The sequence below is a fragment of the Trichechus manatus genome, unplaced genomic scaffold (assembly GCF_000243295.1).
Source record: "Trichechus manatus latirostris isolate Lorelei unplaced genomic scaffold, TriManLat1.0 scaffold00117, whole genome shotgun sequence".
NCBI lineage: Eukaryota > Metazoa > Chordata > Mammalia > Sirenia > Trichechidae > Trichechus > Trichechus manatus.
In genome coordinates, this window is record NW_004444053.1 from 3017820 (window position 1) to 3033839 (window position 16020).

Here is a 16020-nt window from a genome sequence, read left to right on the forward strand (position 1 = left end):
TTTCCAAGATTTTATTTTATTTTTTAAAAAAAAGTGATTTTGAGACAATGTCTCAGAAAAAGAATGCATTATTGTCTGTGTTTACAGAAAAAAAGTTAACGCTGCAGTAAACAGAACACAAACTCTTATATTTCTCCAATTGTGATGCTTAGGAATGTATTATTTACTTCTGGATTAATTTTCTTAAAGATAAGCGTGAAAAAAAAAATGCCGGAAAAGAACCATTTCCATAGCATAAGTATAAACACAGAAACTGATAAAACAAGACAGAATCATTTTAAAAGGCACACATCTAGTTTCAGCGCAGAAAGTAGGGGTTTTTAAAACCTTTTTTAGCTTGGGCCCTATCCCGCTGTCGTCAAGCTGATTCTGACTCATAGCGACCTTATAGGACAGGGTAGAACTGCCCCATAGGGTTTCCACAGAACGGCTGATGGATTCAAACCACCGACCTTTTGGTTAGCAGTCGAGCTCTTAACCACTGCACCACCACGGCTTCTTGGGTCCTACAGATCCTTGAAAAGTCTTCCTCTTAGACTTTATAGACTTCTGCAGGTCACTACCATAAACTTCAGTCCACACGGCTGTTATGGGAAAAAACAATGTCAAACGCCATCTACCGAAGGAAATCATCTCTCTTAAAGGCAAGACTGAACTTTCCCTTAGACTTCTTAAAGAAAACACAATTACTGTGAAATCTTCCCAGACCAACCCTAGCCAAATTATATTTCTGTACTTGGAATTTGAATTTCACAGAATTTCAGAGATCAAAGGAACATGAATGATGAGGAAACAGAAGCTCAGATAAACTGACTTGGCAAGAGTATTGTGACTTGTTAACCAGCAGTTTAACAAGGGCCCTTGTTTATTGATGGCCAGACTGATGTTCCCACACTAGTATACTGGGTTGTAGTCTGGTAGGTTTGTGCAATACAAATTCTCTCTCTAACCAAATTATGAGCTTCTTGAGGATAGAAACTACATCATTTATTTGTTTTGAAACTCCACGGTGACTTCCCAGTTTTGGGACTTTAAAACAATCAAATAATACTGAAATAAAGGTCTAAAGGAGTAAAGTCTAAAAGATCTAATATTCAGCACTAGATTTTGATAAAATGGCAAAATGTACTCTTTGGGATTCAGAAAAACTCCAACCCTCTACTATTTGTATGTTTGTCTGCTTGTATTTCCTGAAAGATTCTGAAAGAAGTCATCTTTTCTTACTTTTTTGGGTAAGTGTAGTTGTTCAGACTAGCATCTGAAAAGAATACACTTGATAATGTAGGAAGTAACTCCAAGACAGGGGTTATACATCAAGGACTAGGTGTCAACAATTAACTGAACCACAACAGTCTGAAAGAGGAATGAATCTGAACCAAAAAAGAAGCAATTATTCACTGCTCAATATTCAGTTAGAAAGTTGACTGTTATTGGGCTAGAAATCTTCTGATGACACAGAAAATAACAACTTGGATGTTATCTTTGAGTTTTTCAATCAAGGTGATTAGTCCATCAGGCCTGATTTGTTATGCCTCTTCCCCATAGCCACTGCACCAGTGGGTCTAGAAGCAGATATGCCAGACATTTTCCATTTGTCCCTCCAGACATTTACTCTGCTTGAATTCAACCGGCTCTGACCCTGGGATGCCAACCTGCACGGACTTCATCAGAGGACTTCCTTGCCCTCTGACTTTTACATGGGTTTGGCCAGTGCAAGGCATTAGCTGAATATCAAAGGGGAGAGCGAGGTCAGGATATTTATTTCCCTGACTTCTTCTCTGCCAGATCTCATGAATAAATTGTTTCCCTCTGCCAAAGAGAGCTCCAGTCAGACAGCCCTTCCATTGCAGCTGCTCTCTTCCTTTGCCCCTACAGTCCTAGAAGCAGTAATGGCTTCCTGCTGTTGCTAGTTCCCTTCCCCTCCCACACTGTGCCATCCTGTGTTAGTTTCTCTTAACTCTGACCATAACTTTGTAATTAATCCCTTTAGTGACTTCTTCAATTACCCTATTTGAGTACAACATATCTGTGCCCTGCTAGGACCCAGAATGACACTTAGGGTAGATGTTTTTCTTGTCTCACCTTGCCAGTTCCAGATCATTTTCACGGAGAAAACAAACTTGGGTTGCTTGTGCTCTTGGTGTCATATCTAAGAAGGCTTTGCCTAACCCAATGTCATGAAGATTTACTCCTATATTTTCTTCTAAGAGCTTTACAATTTTAGCTTTACATTTAGGCCTATAATCTGTTTTGAGTTACTCATACAAGATGTCTTTTTGCCTGTTGATATCCAATTGCAGCAGAAACTTTGATTGAAACAACTATTATTTCCTCACTGAATGGACTTGGCATTTTTGTCAAAAATCAATTTACCATAAATGGTTTATTTCTGGACTCTCAATTCTGTCTCACTGATCTATATTACTGTGTCAGTATCACACTGTCTTGATTACTGTAGTTTTAGAGTAAGTTTTGAAACCAGGAGGTGTATGTCCTCCAATTTCGTTTTTTCAAAATTATCTTGGGTATTTTGATCCTTCACATTTCCATATCAATTTTATGATCAGCTTGCGAATTTCTGCAAAATTGCCTACTAGGATTCTGATTCTATCAAAATCTGAATCTAGTACACTAAACCTACTTATCAATTTAGAGAGAATTACCATATTAACAATATTGAGTCTTCTAATCCATTAACATGGATTGTCTCCATTTATTTAGGTCTTCTTTAATTTTATTCAATTTGTTTTGTAGTTTTCAGTGTACAAGTCTTGCACGTCTTACTTGGAGATACTGTAAATGGAACTGGTTTCTTAATATCATTTTCAGATTGTTCATTGCTATTATATAGAACTACAATTGCTTATTTATAGTGATCTTGTATTTTGCAATCTTGCTAAACTCATTAGTTCTAATAGTGTTCTTGCAGATTTCTTAGGACTTTAAACACATAAGATCTTGTCATATGCATGTAAAGGTAGTTTTATTTCTTCCTATCCAACCTGGATGCCCTTTATTTCTTTGTCTGGTCTGACTGCACTTCTACAGTCCCCATTACAATGTTATATAAAAGTGGTGAGAGCAATCATCTTTGTCTTATTTCCAATCTTAGGAGGAAAGCATTCAGGCTTTCACCATTAAGTATGTTGTTAGCTGTAGGATTTTTGGGAATGCGCTTTATAACAATTCCCTTCTAGTCCTAATTTCTTGATAATTATTAGTAGGAATGGTGTTGGATTTTGTAAAAAGTTTTTTTTCTGGATCTATTGAAAAGATCATGCAGTTTTGTCCTTTATTTTGTTAATATGGTATATTATATTGATTTTCAGATATTAAATCAACCTTGCATTCCTGTTATAAATGCCTCTTTATCATGGTGTATCATTTTATATGTTGTTGAATTCAGTGTGCTAATATTCTGCTGAGTATTTTTGCATCTATATTCATGAGAGATACTGGTCTGCAGTTTTCTTTTTCTGTTACGTCTTTGTCTGGCTTTTGGCATAAGAGTAAATTTGGCTTCATAGAATGAGTTGAAAAGTGTTCTCTCTTCCTCTATTTTCCAGAAGAGTTTTTAAAGCAAAAAAAAAATAAAATAAAATAATTTATTTGCAAACATTTCATAGAATTCACCAGAGAAGACAGCTAGACCTGAGCTTTTCTTTGTAAAAGATTTTTAATTACTAGCTTAACTTATGTACTTATTATACATCTATTCAGGGATCTATTTCTTCTTGAGTCAGTTTTACTAATTTATGTCCTTCAAGGACTTTCCATTTCATCTAAATTGTCTAATTTGTTGACATAAAATTATTCATAGTATTCCTTTATAATCCTTTTAATTTCTGTGGGTCAGTAGAGATGCCTCCTCTTTCATTCCTAATTTTGGTTAATTTGCACTTTCTGTCCTTTTTTCCTAAGGAGTTCTGGTGGCGCAGTAGTTAAGCGCTTGGCTGCTAACCAGAAGGTCAGCATTTGAACACACCAGCTGCTCTGCAGGAGAAAGATGCGGTAGTCTCCTTCTGTAAACATTTACAGCCTTGGAAACACTATGGGGCAGTTCTACTCTGTCCTAGAGGGTCACTATGAGTTAGAATTGACTCAATGGAAACAGGTTTGTTTTTGTTTTTTGGTTTTTGGTTTTGGTTTGGTCATTTTTTCTAGGTCAGTCTAACTGAGGTTTTGTCTATTTTGTCAACCATTTCAAAGAACGAATTTTTGTTTCATTAGACTCTCTCTCTTGTTTTTCAGCACTGTATTTTATGGGTTTCCATCCCAATCTTTATTTTCTTCTTTCTGTTTGCTTTAGGTTTAACTTGCTCCTCTTTTCCTGCTTCTGGTTTCTTAAGGTAGAAGCTTAGGTTATTGATTTGAGATCTATTTCTTTTCTAATACAGATATTTCTACTTGGTCTCTTAGAGTACATTAGGTCTTAACGTTATAGGTGTTGGTCTTTGGACTTCTTATGTCTATCTACATTCATTCTGTTGATGATTTTGTCTAGTCTCATGGCTTTAAATACCATCTATATGTTGACAACTCTCTAGGCAGACCTCTCTCCCTCTAAATTTCACACTCATATATCTAATTGCCTCTCACCTTAGGTATTAAACATGTATCTATAATTTAGTAGGACCAAAACTGAACTTCTGCTCCAACTTTGCTCCTTCACCAGTCTTTTCCAATCTGCGTTAATAATAACTCAATTTGTTTAGTCCCAAATCTTAGGATCACTGTTTAACTCTGTCCTTGACTCACTCTTTCTCATATCTCACACTCAATCCATCAGAAAATCCTGTTTGCTCTACCTGCAAAACATATACATAATCCAACTACTTTACTACCTACATTGCAACCACCCTACTCCAAGTCACAATACTCTCTCATCCATATTATGGCCTCATAACTGGTCTCCTTATTTCAACCCTTGCCTCCCTATATCTACTCTCAAAAAAGCATCCAGAGGGATTCTGCAAAAATATAAGTTGAATTACATCACTTCTCTGCTTAAAACCCTCAGATTCAGATTTTACTCTGATTTCTATCAGAAAAAATGTCAGATCCCTTTTGAAGGGTCTATAAACCCTACAAGATCTGGCCTCCAATTACCTGTCTCACCTCATCTCCCACAATGTTCAATCTCCCTCACTTTGCCCTAGCCACACTGTTCCTTGAACACAACAGGCATGCTTCTACCTAAGAGCCCTTTGACTGGCTTCGTGGAATTCCTGCTTCCTGGAATGCTCTTCACCAACATCTGCCCAACTCATCCTTTCTCACTCTCAAGTCTTTGTTCAACTAACATTTTCTCTTTGAGACTGACCCTGGCCTCTGAGGAGTCCAGCTCCAAGCCAAAATCTACGTGTGATGTTTCAGGCCCAACCACAGGCAATTACAAGACTTTGCCTGGTAAGCTTAATGAGGGAAGTTATCCTTCCCACACCAGATTTGGTGCACAGCCACTGCACTGCAGTTTCTGGAGGGAGTTGCAATCAAGGACTCAGGCCTCTCAGACCAGCCATGCTCATGTGCATAGCTGCATTCATAGCCCAGATGCTCCCATTCAGAGTCCTAGTTATCAGGGGCCTCAGCTGAGGCACTTTCAGACACCTCTACCAAGACTTCCTTATCTGGAGCCTTAGATGAGGTACTTTTATCTATTCGGATTCACTACCTTTCTACTCTTAGCCCTCTCCCTTCCCCCAGCCCCACTGGTCCATAAGGCAGGAGCCCTGTGTTTGTCTCAGCAATGAGACAACCCCTCCCCTCACCTGCACTGCATTGATCTGACCCTCACCTGGTGCCATTACACGGGGGAAATGGAACACAGGGAAGCAGCGCCTCTCTTTTTAGACTCTAGCTTGCACTGTCATAGTAAGAGAATAAAGGCTTTATTGTTACTTTCAGTTTGGGTCACTGTCCTAATTGCCCTTGACACCTGGCATCTTGACAGTCACCTCCTTTTAAATTGCTTCCACCACCACTACTCCATGTCCATTACCCTGCTCATTTTTTCCCTATAGCACTAAAGACTTTCAAATATCATGCATATTTTACTTACTATGTCAACTATTTATTGTATATCTCCCCCAATGGAATATGAGCCCTTTAAAGGCAGGGATTATTGTCTGTTTTGTTCATGGATGCATCTCAAGGGATGATAAATACATGGCATATGGTTTAAAAAAAAAAAAAAAAACCACTGCCATTGAGTCAATTCTGACTCATGGCAACCCCATGTTTCAGAGTAGAACTGGGCTCCACCAGGTTTTCAATGACTGTAATCTTACAGAAGTAGATCACCAGGGCTTTCTTCCATGGTGCCACTGGGTAGATTCAAACCACCAACCTTTCAGTTAGTAGTTGAGCGCAAACCATTTGTGCCACCCAGGGACCTTGTTATCGTTGTTAGGTGCTATGGAGTCTGTTCTGACTCATAGTGACCCTATGTACAACAGAACGGAACACTTCCCAGTCCTGTGCCATTCTCAAAATCATTGTTATGCTTGAGCCCACTGTTGCAGCCACTGTGTCAGTCCATCTTGTTGGGTCATCCTCTCTTTCACTGACCCTCTACTTTACCAAGTATGATGTCCTTCTCCAGAGACTGGTCCCTCTTGATAACATGTCCAAAGTATGTGAGACAAAGTCTCGCCATCCTCGCTTCTAATGAGCATTTGGCTGTACTTCTTCCAAGATGGATTTGTTCGTTCTTTTCCCAGTCCATATGATATTCGATTTTCTTTGCCAACACCATAATTCAAAGGCATCAATTCTCCTTTGGTCCTCTTAACTCATATATTTGAAATACCGGTGGAAAGCTTCCAGTATGACGGCAACACTCAAGCCCCAACAGTATGACAGACTTACAGACATGCAGGGGCCTTGGCATATAGTAAAACAAAACAAAACAAACAAACAAAAAAAAAAAAAACCATTGCTGTTGAGTCTATTCTGACTCATGGAGACCCCATGTGTTACAGAGTAGAACCAAGCTCGATAGGGTTTTCTTGTCTGTAATCTTTACGGAAGCAGATCTCCAGGCTTTTTTTCTGTGGCCTGCTGGAAGGGTTAGAACTGCCAAATCTTTCAGTAAATATTTGTTGAATGAATGAATGAATTTAAAAAGAAGCACTTATCTACTCACCACCATAAAATGAAGTTACTCCTGTGCGATAAGTTGAATTAATTCACTCTTCATTCATTCAACAAATACTAAGAGTCTCCTTGCCAGGCACTGTGGTAAACACTGGGGATACTGAAGACAGACAAGGTCCTCTCAACATGGAGCTTACTTATTTTCTGTCTCACAGAATGTAAAAAAAGAGAGGAAAAAAACAGCATAATTCCTGTAATAATGTCGTACAAACACAATAAAATAGGCAAATGTGTTAATTATCAGGGACAGAGAGGTATCCTCCTTCAATTATAATGGACAATAAAGCCCTCTATGAAGAGATGTCATTTGTACAAAAGACCAGTCATGCAGAAACCAGGGGGAGAAATATTCCTAGCAGAGAGTAAGTGTAAAGTTTTGAGGGAGAGGTACAGCTTGGTGAGTTCAAGAAACAAAAAAGCCATTGTGACCTGAGGTGTATCTAGAGAGCAGAAGATAGAGTGGGAAGGCATCCTGCCTCCACAGTGGAGGTCCTAAATGCACTCAGACATTTTTAGCAATATAGAAGTATCCTGGAATGTTATTTTTTATATCCCCTTCTTTCTCCTGAGTTCCCTTTCCTTCTCTTTTTCTTTCTAGGAAAAGTGTCAATGGTATAGATAAACCTCATCAGATATCCAGTTACAGTAGAAATTTTTTAAGAAGGGTGTTCTTTAGCCCATCTAGTACTTTTGCGCAAATCAGAAGAAGTTGTGCCTTTCTAAAAACACTTTACTGCCATCTGTTAGAAAAATATATAATGTATAAATAAATCTGTAACTCACTCATAATTGTGGAGTGTAACATGCACAGGAGTATGTGGTGGCACTAGCTGCAGAAATAGAGAAGGTTAGCTATGTCCAAACCAAACTAGTTCCATTTTTCTTCAGTATCGAATACCAAATGCTGCAGATCTAAATATACATGCAGCACTTGCATGCATTGCAAATTATTATAATCCAGCATTGGCTACAGTTTGGCTACTGCTTCTGTTAGCATTATCCTCATAAGAAAAGGAATAAGTTTAAATATTTTTAAATATTAGTCATGGAGAAAATACCGTGTGCACAGCTAAGTGATATAGATTCGAGTGGCAATAAGCATGAATGTATCTTTATAAATGTGAGGAAAGCATTTGTCTTAGTTATCTAGTGCTACTATAAGAGAAACACCACAAGTGGATGGCTTTAACAAAGAGAAGGTTTTTCTCTCACAGTTTTCAAAAACCAAACCCACTGCCATCCAGTCAATTCCGACTCATAGCGACCCTGTAGGACAGAGTAGAACTGCCTCATAGGGTTTCCAAGGAGTAGTTGGTGGATTCAAACTGCCAAACATTTGGTTAGCAGCCGTGCTCTTAACCACTGCACCACCAGGGCTTCCCTCACAGTCTAGAAAGCTACAAGTCCGAATTCAGGGTGCCAGCTCCAGGGGAAGGCTTTCTCTTTCTGTTGGCTCTGGGAGAAGGTCCTTGTCATCAATCTTCCCCTGGTATAGGAGCTTCTCAGCACAGGGACCCCAGGTCCAAAGAAAGGGCTATTCTCCTGGCTCGTTTCTTGGTGGTATGAGGTCCACTGTCTCTTTGCTGGATATTCTCTTTTATATCTCTAAAGAGACTGATTTAAAATACAACCTAATCTTGTAGACTGAGTCCTGCCTCATTAACATAACTACCTCTAATCTCACCTCATTAACATCGCAGAGGTAGGATTTACAATGCATTGGAAAATCACATCAGATGCCAAACCGGTGGACAATCACGTAATACTAGGAATCATGGACTAGTCAAGTTGACATACATTTTTAGGGGGACACAATTCAATCCATAATAGCATTAGAAGTACTAATCATCAGACAGTATCTGAAGAGCTACATATCCGGATAGTTTCTGTACTCTTTGAAATGCTTTTGCCTGTATTATCTCACATGATTCATGGATTAGTTTTATTTTGCAGTTTATTGTTTTGGCTTTTTTTTTTTAAAGGTAAAGGATATTTTCGTGGACTAACAGATTCCAAAAAACCAAGTTTAATCTCAAATGAGGCCATTCTTTTCATCATTTAGAATTCAGTGCTCTAGTATATGAAAGGAAAAACATGTGTCTTTGACTTCGTGAGAAATAATCTGTGGTACTGTGGATATTTTCATGGAGTAACGGATTCCAAAAAACCAAGTTTAATCCCAAATGAGGCCATTCTTTTCATCATTTAGACTTCAGTGGTCTAGTATATGAAAAGAAAAAAACATGTCTTTGACTTCATGAGAAATAATCTGTGGTACTATTACTCTGTGATGCCTGGACAAACAGAATTCGTATACCATACTGAAATGATTAAAATTAATAAGCAACTAACAAAATCCATAAAGTGTATCTTTTCCAGAAAGAATCCAACAATAGAGGAGTGCCACCTAATGTGCAACGTGGGTTTCAACACGTCTAGACCACACAGCCATTTCACAAGCACCCTCTGAATTTTAGTCCTCTAATACGTTAAAGGATAATAATCTTGCAGAGAGTATCAAAATATGAATTATGACTTTTTGAAAAAATATTTGCATCACTTATATGCTCTAGAAACTGAGAGTTTTCAGAGAAGAGGTTACCGGTCTTCAGTTCTTGACATAGCTACATAAAAGCAAAAATTTTTTTTTTTTTTTTTTTTTAAACTTCTTGGTCCCAATTGTAATGGAAAAGAAAGAGAAAGGGCTTTTAACAAGTTCAAATCCTAGCCCTGCAGCTTACTGGTAGTATATCCTCGGGTGTGTTTTTTAAACCTGAGACTTTCTTTATATGAAAAGAGCTTGTTACACAGTAGGTTTCTTAGTTATCTAGTGCTGCTATAGCAGAAATATCACAAGTGGATAGCTTTAACAAACAGAAATTTATTCCCTCACAGTTTAGGAGGCTACAAGTCCAAATTCAGGGCACCAGCTCCAGGGGAAGGCTTTCTCTCTCTGTCAGCTCTGGGGGAAGGTCCTTGTCATCAATCTTCCCCTGCTCTAGGAGCTACTGAGCACAAAGACCCCGTGGTCCAAAGGATACACTCTGTTCCCCGAGCTTCCTTTTAGGTGGCATGAGGTCCCTCTCCTCTCTGCTTGATTCTCTCTTTCATATCTCAAAAGAGACTAACTCAAGATACAACCTAATCCTGTAAATTGAGTCCTGCCTCATTAACATAACTGCCCCTAACCCTGCCTCATTAACATCAGAGATGTTAGGATTTATGACAGGTAGGATAACACCATTGGATCACAAAATGGTGAATAACCCCACAATACTGGGTATCATGGCCTAGCCAAATTGACATACATGTCTGGGGGACTCTAGTCAATCCATAATATTCCACCCTTTGGCCCCACAAAAATTCATGTCCTTGCTATACGTAAAACACGTTTACTCCATCATATCATAGCAAAAGTCTTAAATCAACTCCAAGTCCAAAATCTCCTGGGGCAAAATTCCTCTTCATCTGTGAAATCTACAATACAAGCCATCTGCTTCCAAAGCACAGTGGTGGAACAGGCACAAGGCAGACATTTCCACTACAGTTGGGAGAAACTGGAGGGAAAGAAGGGATAATAGGCACCAGCAAGTCAGTAGAACACATTATATTAGCTCTCAAGGCTTGAAAATAATCCTCTGTTCTCTGAGACCATCAAGGCAATAAGCCCTGCCCTCCAAAATCTGGGTGTTGCCCACATTCTCCAGATTCTGGGTGGAGGTCCCTCAGCCCAGGGCTTTAGCTCCATCTTCCAGGCTCAATGGAATGGCAACTCTGTTCCCTCAGCTTTAGGCAGCCCCATTCTCCTAGTGCATCTGAGTGGCGACTTCATCTCTTCGGCCTAAGCATGCCCTGTTCTTCTGCCCCTTGGGCATAGCATCCTCACTCCCTCAGCTTTGGGCAGAGGATCTGATCCTATCCTGGTGGCACTCATGAAAGGCAGCCCCACACTCCAGAACCGAGCTGGTGAAGATCTGACTCTTTGAAATCTAGAAGGCTGTGGCCTCACCCTTTGAGACATAGCAGACTGTGGTTCCGCCCTTTGAGACCCCAGAGGTCATGGCCGTACCCTTTAAGACTGAGGCAGCTCTGCTTCTTGTGTTCCTTGTCTCTTCAGCTTCTGCTTCCTGGTTCCTTATCCTCTCGGCCCCTCAGCCCCTCAGCCCCTCAGCCCCTCAGGCCTCTTGGGCCGGCCCAACTTCTGCCCTGCTCACGCAAGCGTTATAAAGCTCTTTAGCTCTACTGATAAATGCCCGGAGGTACCCCACTCTGCCAGTAAACCTTGGTTAGAGGGCACTCAGCTCTCTTGCTCCATGAGTTGGCAAGCCTAGCTCCACCAGTAAGTGCCCAGTGGCACCCCACTCCGCCAGTAAGCCTACTAACCAAAGGCACTCAGCTCTCTTGCTAAATGAGTCGGCTCCCATGCCATCTCGCACCGGTCTCCTGGTTCTGCTGCTGCCGTTTCTCTGCTGCTACCGTAGTTTCTCTGCTGCTCTTTCTTGCCACCTGCATCACATTCGGTGTTACAGCTCTCCTCACTTCCTTCTGAGCCCTCAACAGAACTGCATTTGACATCCATAATTCCACCAACAGTCTCTGCAAGGCAATCTACACTTTTACTATTAGGCAATTTAAAACTCTTCCAGCCTCTTCCCATTCACAGTTTCAAGACCGTTTCCACACTTTAGGTATCTGTTAAAGCAGCATCCCACTCCTGGTACCAAATTCTGTCTTAGTTATCTAGTGTTGTTATAACAAAAATACCACAAGTGGATGGCTTTAACAAACCCAACTTTATTTTCTCCCAGTGTAGGAGGCTAGAAGTCCAAATTTAGGGCGCCAGCTCCAGGGGAAGGCTTTCTCTCTGTCAGTTCTGGGGGAAGGTCCTTGTCATCAATCTTGCCCTGGTCTAGGCGCTTCTCAGCACAGGGAACCCTGTTCCAAAGGACGCGCTCAGCTCCGTGCACTTCTCTCTTGGTGGCATAAGGTAACTCTCGTCTCTGCTCAATTCTCTCTTTTATATCTCAAAAGAGATTGACTCAAGATACAACCTAATCCTGCAGATTGAGTCCTGCCTCATTAACATAACTGCCTCTAATCCTGCCTCACATCATAAAGGTTAGGATTTACAACACATAGGATAATCACATTAGATAACAAAACGGTGGACAACCACACAACACTGGGAATCATGGCCTAGGCAAGTTGACACATGTTTGGGGGACACAATACAATCCAAAACAGTAGACATCCAATAAATGATAAATGCTTTCAACTATTAAGAAAATAGCTCTTCCAGGCTAATTTAAAAGTTAATTTTTTTTTTTTTTTTTTTTTGGTTAATATAGTCTCTCCAGTCATCGAGATTTTTAAAACTGTTTTAATGAAAAGGCAACACAAGCCAGGTCAACAATTTCATTTCTCTCCAATTCCTCCCATAAGAAGGATATAATCTGAATTCTGTTTTGATTCTTCCCCAGCCAACCCCAAGTAAGTTTAAAACTTCTTTTTTAACCACTGAAAAAATTATTCAAACAGCCACTCTTAAGGAAGATAAGTGAGATTCAGTGAATTCCCTTTACTTTTTTTCTGACATCTAATAAATTATACAACAGAGTTTTAAACAATTAAAAACAATAATTTTCACATGCTATTAATTTCAAGAATATTTTCTTCAGAATATTAACAAAAAATGTTTAATTTGGTGTGTGTGTGCATGTGTGTATTGTGTGTATGTGTGTGTGTGTGTGTACTGTGTGTGTGTAGTGTGTGTGTAAAAGAACCTCGTTTTACCCTCGGCTTAATTTCATTAAGTCCCTTGCAAATTTCCCAAAATTAAGTCTCTTTGGAGCCTAATCATGTCCTTATGGTTACAGATCTATTGCGTGTAAAGCATAACATAGAAAAGATCCCTTAAAAGCTCAACGTAATTAAGCAAACCATTACTGGAGGCCTCTATGCCCCAGGTTTGGGAATGCAAAGAAGAGAAAGAAATAGGCCCTGCTGTCCAGGAGCTCACTCTGCCTAGCACATTACTCTGAGCCCCCACTTTGAGAGCCAAAAGGCAAGTCATAAAGGTAAATTACCAAAGTTAGTGTTTGAAAGAGGATGGACCCCCTTCTCCACAAGCACTGCCTTCCCAAGAGACTAGGGCCTGGGGGAAGCAGCAGAGGAAATGGTAGAGCTGCAGGAGTGCTGTCCAGGAGCAGAGATGACTGCACCTTTTTCTCTCTCTCGGCCTTGGATGTTTCTCTCTTTTCTCTCTTGGATTTTGGATGTTTGTCTCTCTCCCTCTCTCTTGGTTCTGGGTGTCTTTCTCTCCCTATCTCTTCACTTTGGATATCTTTCCTAGGGAAATAGGATATTTAAGAGAAAAAGTCAAGGAAAGACTTCCAGAAAAATGGCGCTCTAGGCAGAAGCACCACGCTGTCCCTCCACAGCAAAGATCTGAAAAACTAAGCCAAACAGAGAAAACAGTGATCCTGAAACCCTAAAACATCAAATGAAGAGATAAAGAACTCAGCCAAGCACCAAATGGAGTGAGAAAACTGACAGAGAACAGAGAGCGGGAAGAGATTCATGCAGAGGTCCCGTATCAGCTAACGCAGCGTGGATCCGCCATCGTGGACTCCTATCAGAGATCAGCAATACGGGGTACGAGAAAGCAGCTTCACAGAGCTTCCAGCAGGAGGCAAAACAGCTGGTAATTTGCGATATATGCCTTCCCACCCCCCACCCTTCTTCACCCCAACTCGGCCTCCTCTGCTTCCCGTGGCCACAGTCTCTTGGCAGGGAAGCACCGGCTGCTTGGATTCCACCCGCCCACACTGCCCGACTCCCTGAGTGCCATTTGTTGGCTGCTGGTGTTGCTTTTTTCCGCTTCTTTTGATTTCTTCCTTACCTCTCACCACCTCCCCATCCTTTCGCCCAAATACCTGGCTCCATATGCCATCTTTGCTTCTTCCTAAGGGGCTGCGGAGCTTCGTTCGAGTGTGGAACTGCTTCCGAGTCTGGGCTGCTGCACTGGTGGGATCCCAGGGATTTTGTTTGTTTTTAAATGTTTGTTTTCTTTTCCTTTTCTTGAGTTGGTAGCCCATTCTGCCTGGGCAGTGCCACAGGACTTGGGACCTAACCCCTCAGTTTGTGCAGACACACAGAGAGCTCCCTGAGGGTATTTCTATTTTTGTGGGGTTTTTTTTTCTCTGTTTTTTGGGGGGCTTTTCATGTTCTTTTTTTTTTTTTTTCATTTGTTTTGTTTTCTTTTCCTTCTTTTTCCTTTTCTTTCTTCATTACTCAGTTTCTTGTCTCTCTAGACCGTCCTTCTCTTCCTGTTCCTTGAAAACCTGGCACTGAATACCTCTACGTCTTCTAGCCAGGCTGTACTGCAACACCTGAGAAAAACTTCCCCAGACCTTGCAGCCGTACCAGTGGGATCCCTGGGAGCTTTGCTGTTCTTTTTTCTTTCTAATTTTTATTTCTTCATTCTTTTCTTTTCTTGCGTTTTTCTTTTTCTTCCCGTTTGTTCTTCTCCATTTCTTAGTCTCTCAACTCTCCACTCCAACAACGAGCTCCCATAGCACTCTTTTTTGTTTGTATGTTTTTGGCTCCTGTTCCTCTTTCCTCTCTCCCATATCCATATTAACTCCACATATAACAATATCCCCCCCACATCCTGCCAGCTGCACAGTGCGCTTAACATCACACCACCAAGCAGCACAGGCATGCCCTACTGGAACCTGCCCTGCACTGATTACCAACCAGCCCTGGTGGCTACAGTAAGTGCCACAAATACCCCATTCCAACAACTCCTCTTGAGCTAGACCTGCCCTGCTGTACCATATCTCAGTGACTGACCCTGCCAAATGGAGAAGCAGGCAAAAAGTATCATGCTCACAGATGAGCAAACAACACAGAATACACAGCCCACCTGCTCAGACATAGCCAAATTAAAAAAAAAAAGGATGAAACAAACAAATCTACAATCAATAAACGAGAAAAGTAACTACTGAATGGCCTGAAGACAGCAGACGATATAAAAACATTTACTAAGACGGCCAGAATGGTTCCAGTAGGCGTCCAAAATAAAACACCAGATGACTTTCCAGTGGAAGAAAAGGCACTAGAACTGACAGGGAATTCAAATCTCTAATACTCAGAATTATCCAAGAGTTGAAGCAAAAAGTAAACAAAAATGGGGGAAAAAATTCATGGAAAAGGCAGACGAAATCATGGAAAATACAAACAGAAAAATGAAAGGATTCAGGAAAATAATGCAGGAACAAAATGCCAAAATAAATTCACAACTAGAAATTATACAAAGACAACAATTAGAAATCCAAAACATAAACAACAAGATTTCAGAAATGGACAGGGTCATAGAAGAGCTGAGGAGCAGATCTGAAATGGTGGAAGACAGGATCAGCGGAACTGAAGGCAAACACTTGGAAACAACTCTGTTTGAGGAAAACTCAGAAAAATGAAGAAAAATAAAGAGACCCTGAGAGTTATGTGGGATATAATCAAAAGCAAAAATTTTCGAGTTATCAGAGTTCGAGAACAGGGGGAGAAAACAGAAAACACAGAGAGGATCACTGAAGAACTGCTGACAGAAAACTTCCCCAATATCATGAAAGATGAAAAGCTGGCCATCCAAGAAGCTCAATCAATCCCATATACGATAGACCCCAAAAGAAAATCACCAACGAATATCATAAACACACTTGTCAAAACCAAAGACAAAGAATCCTGAGAGCAGCTCGTGAAAAAGAAGAAGTCACATACAGAGGAGAAACAATAAGACTAAGCTCAGATTATTCGGCAGAAACCATGCAGGCAAGAAGGCAATGGGATGACATATAAAAA

The 16020-nt window shown here is 40.5% G+C and overlaps 1 protein-coding gene across 3 annotated transcripts in view; it reads right to left on the bottom strand.

Moving 5' to 3' along the window:
- NME7 (NME/NM23 family member 7) overlaps positions 1 to 16020 on the bottom strand; it is a 355379-nt gene that overhangs the window by 309089 nt on the left and 30270 nt on the right. The window contains exon 1 of one of the 3 annotated variants that reach the window (XM_004384089.3): positions 453 to 1324. The exons of the other annotated variants lie outside the window; for them this stretch is intronic. The gene's annotated coding sequence lies outside the window, so the exon portion shown is untranslated. Of the gene's footprint in view, positions 1 to 452; positions 1325 to 16020 lie in introns of those variants that run through there. 3 annotated transcript variants of the gene reach the window in all.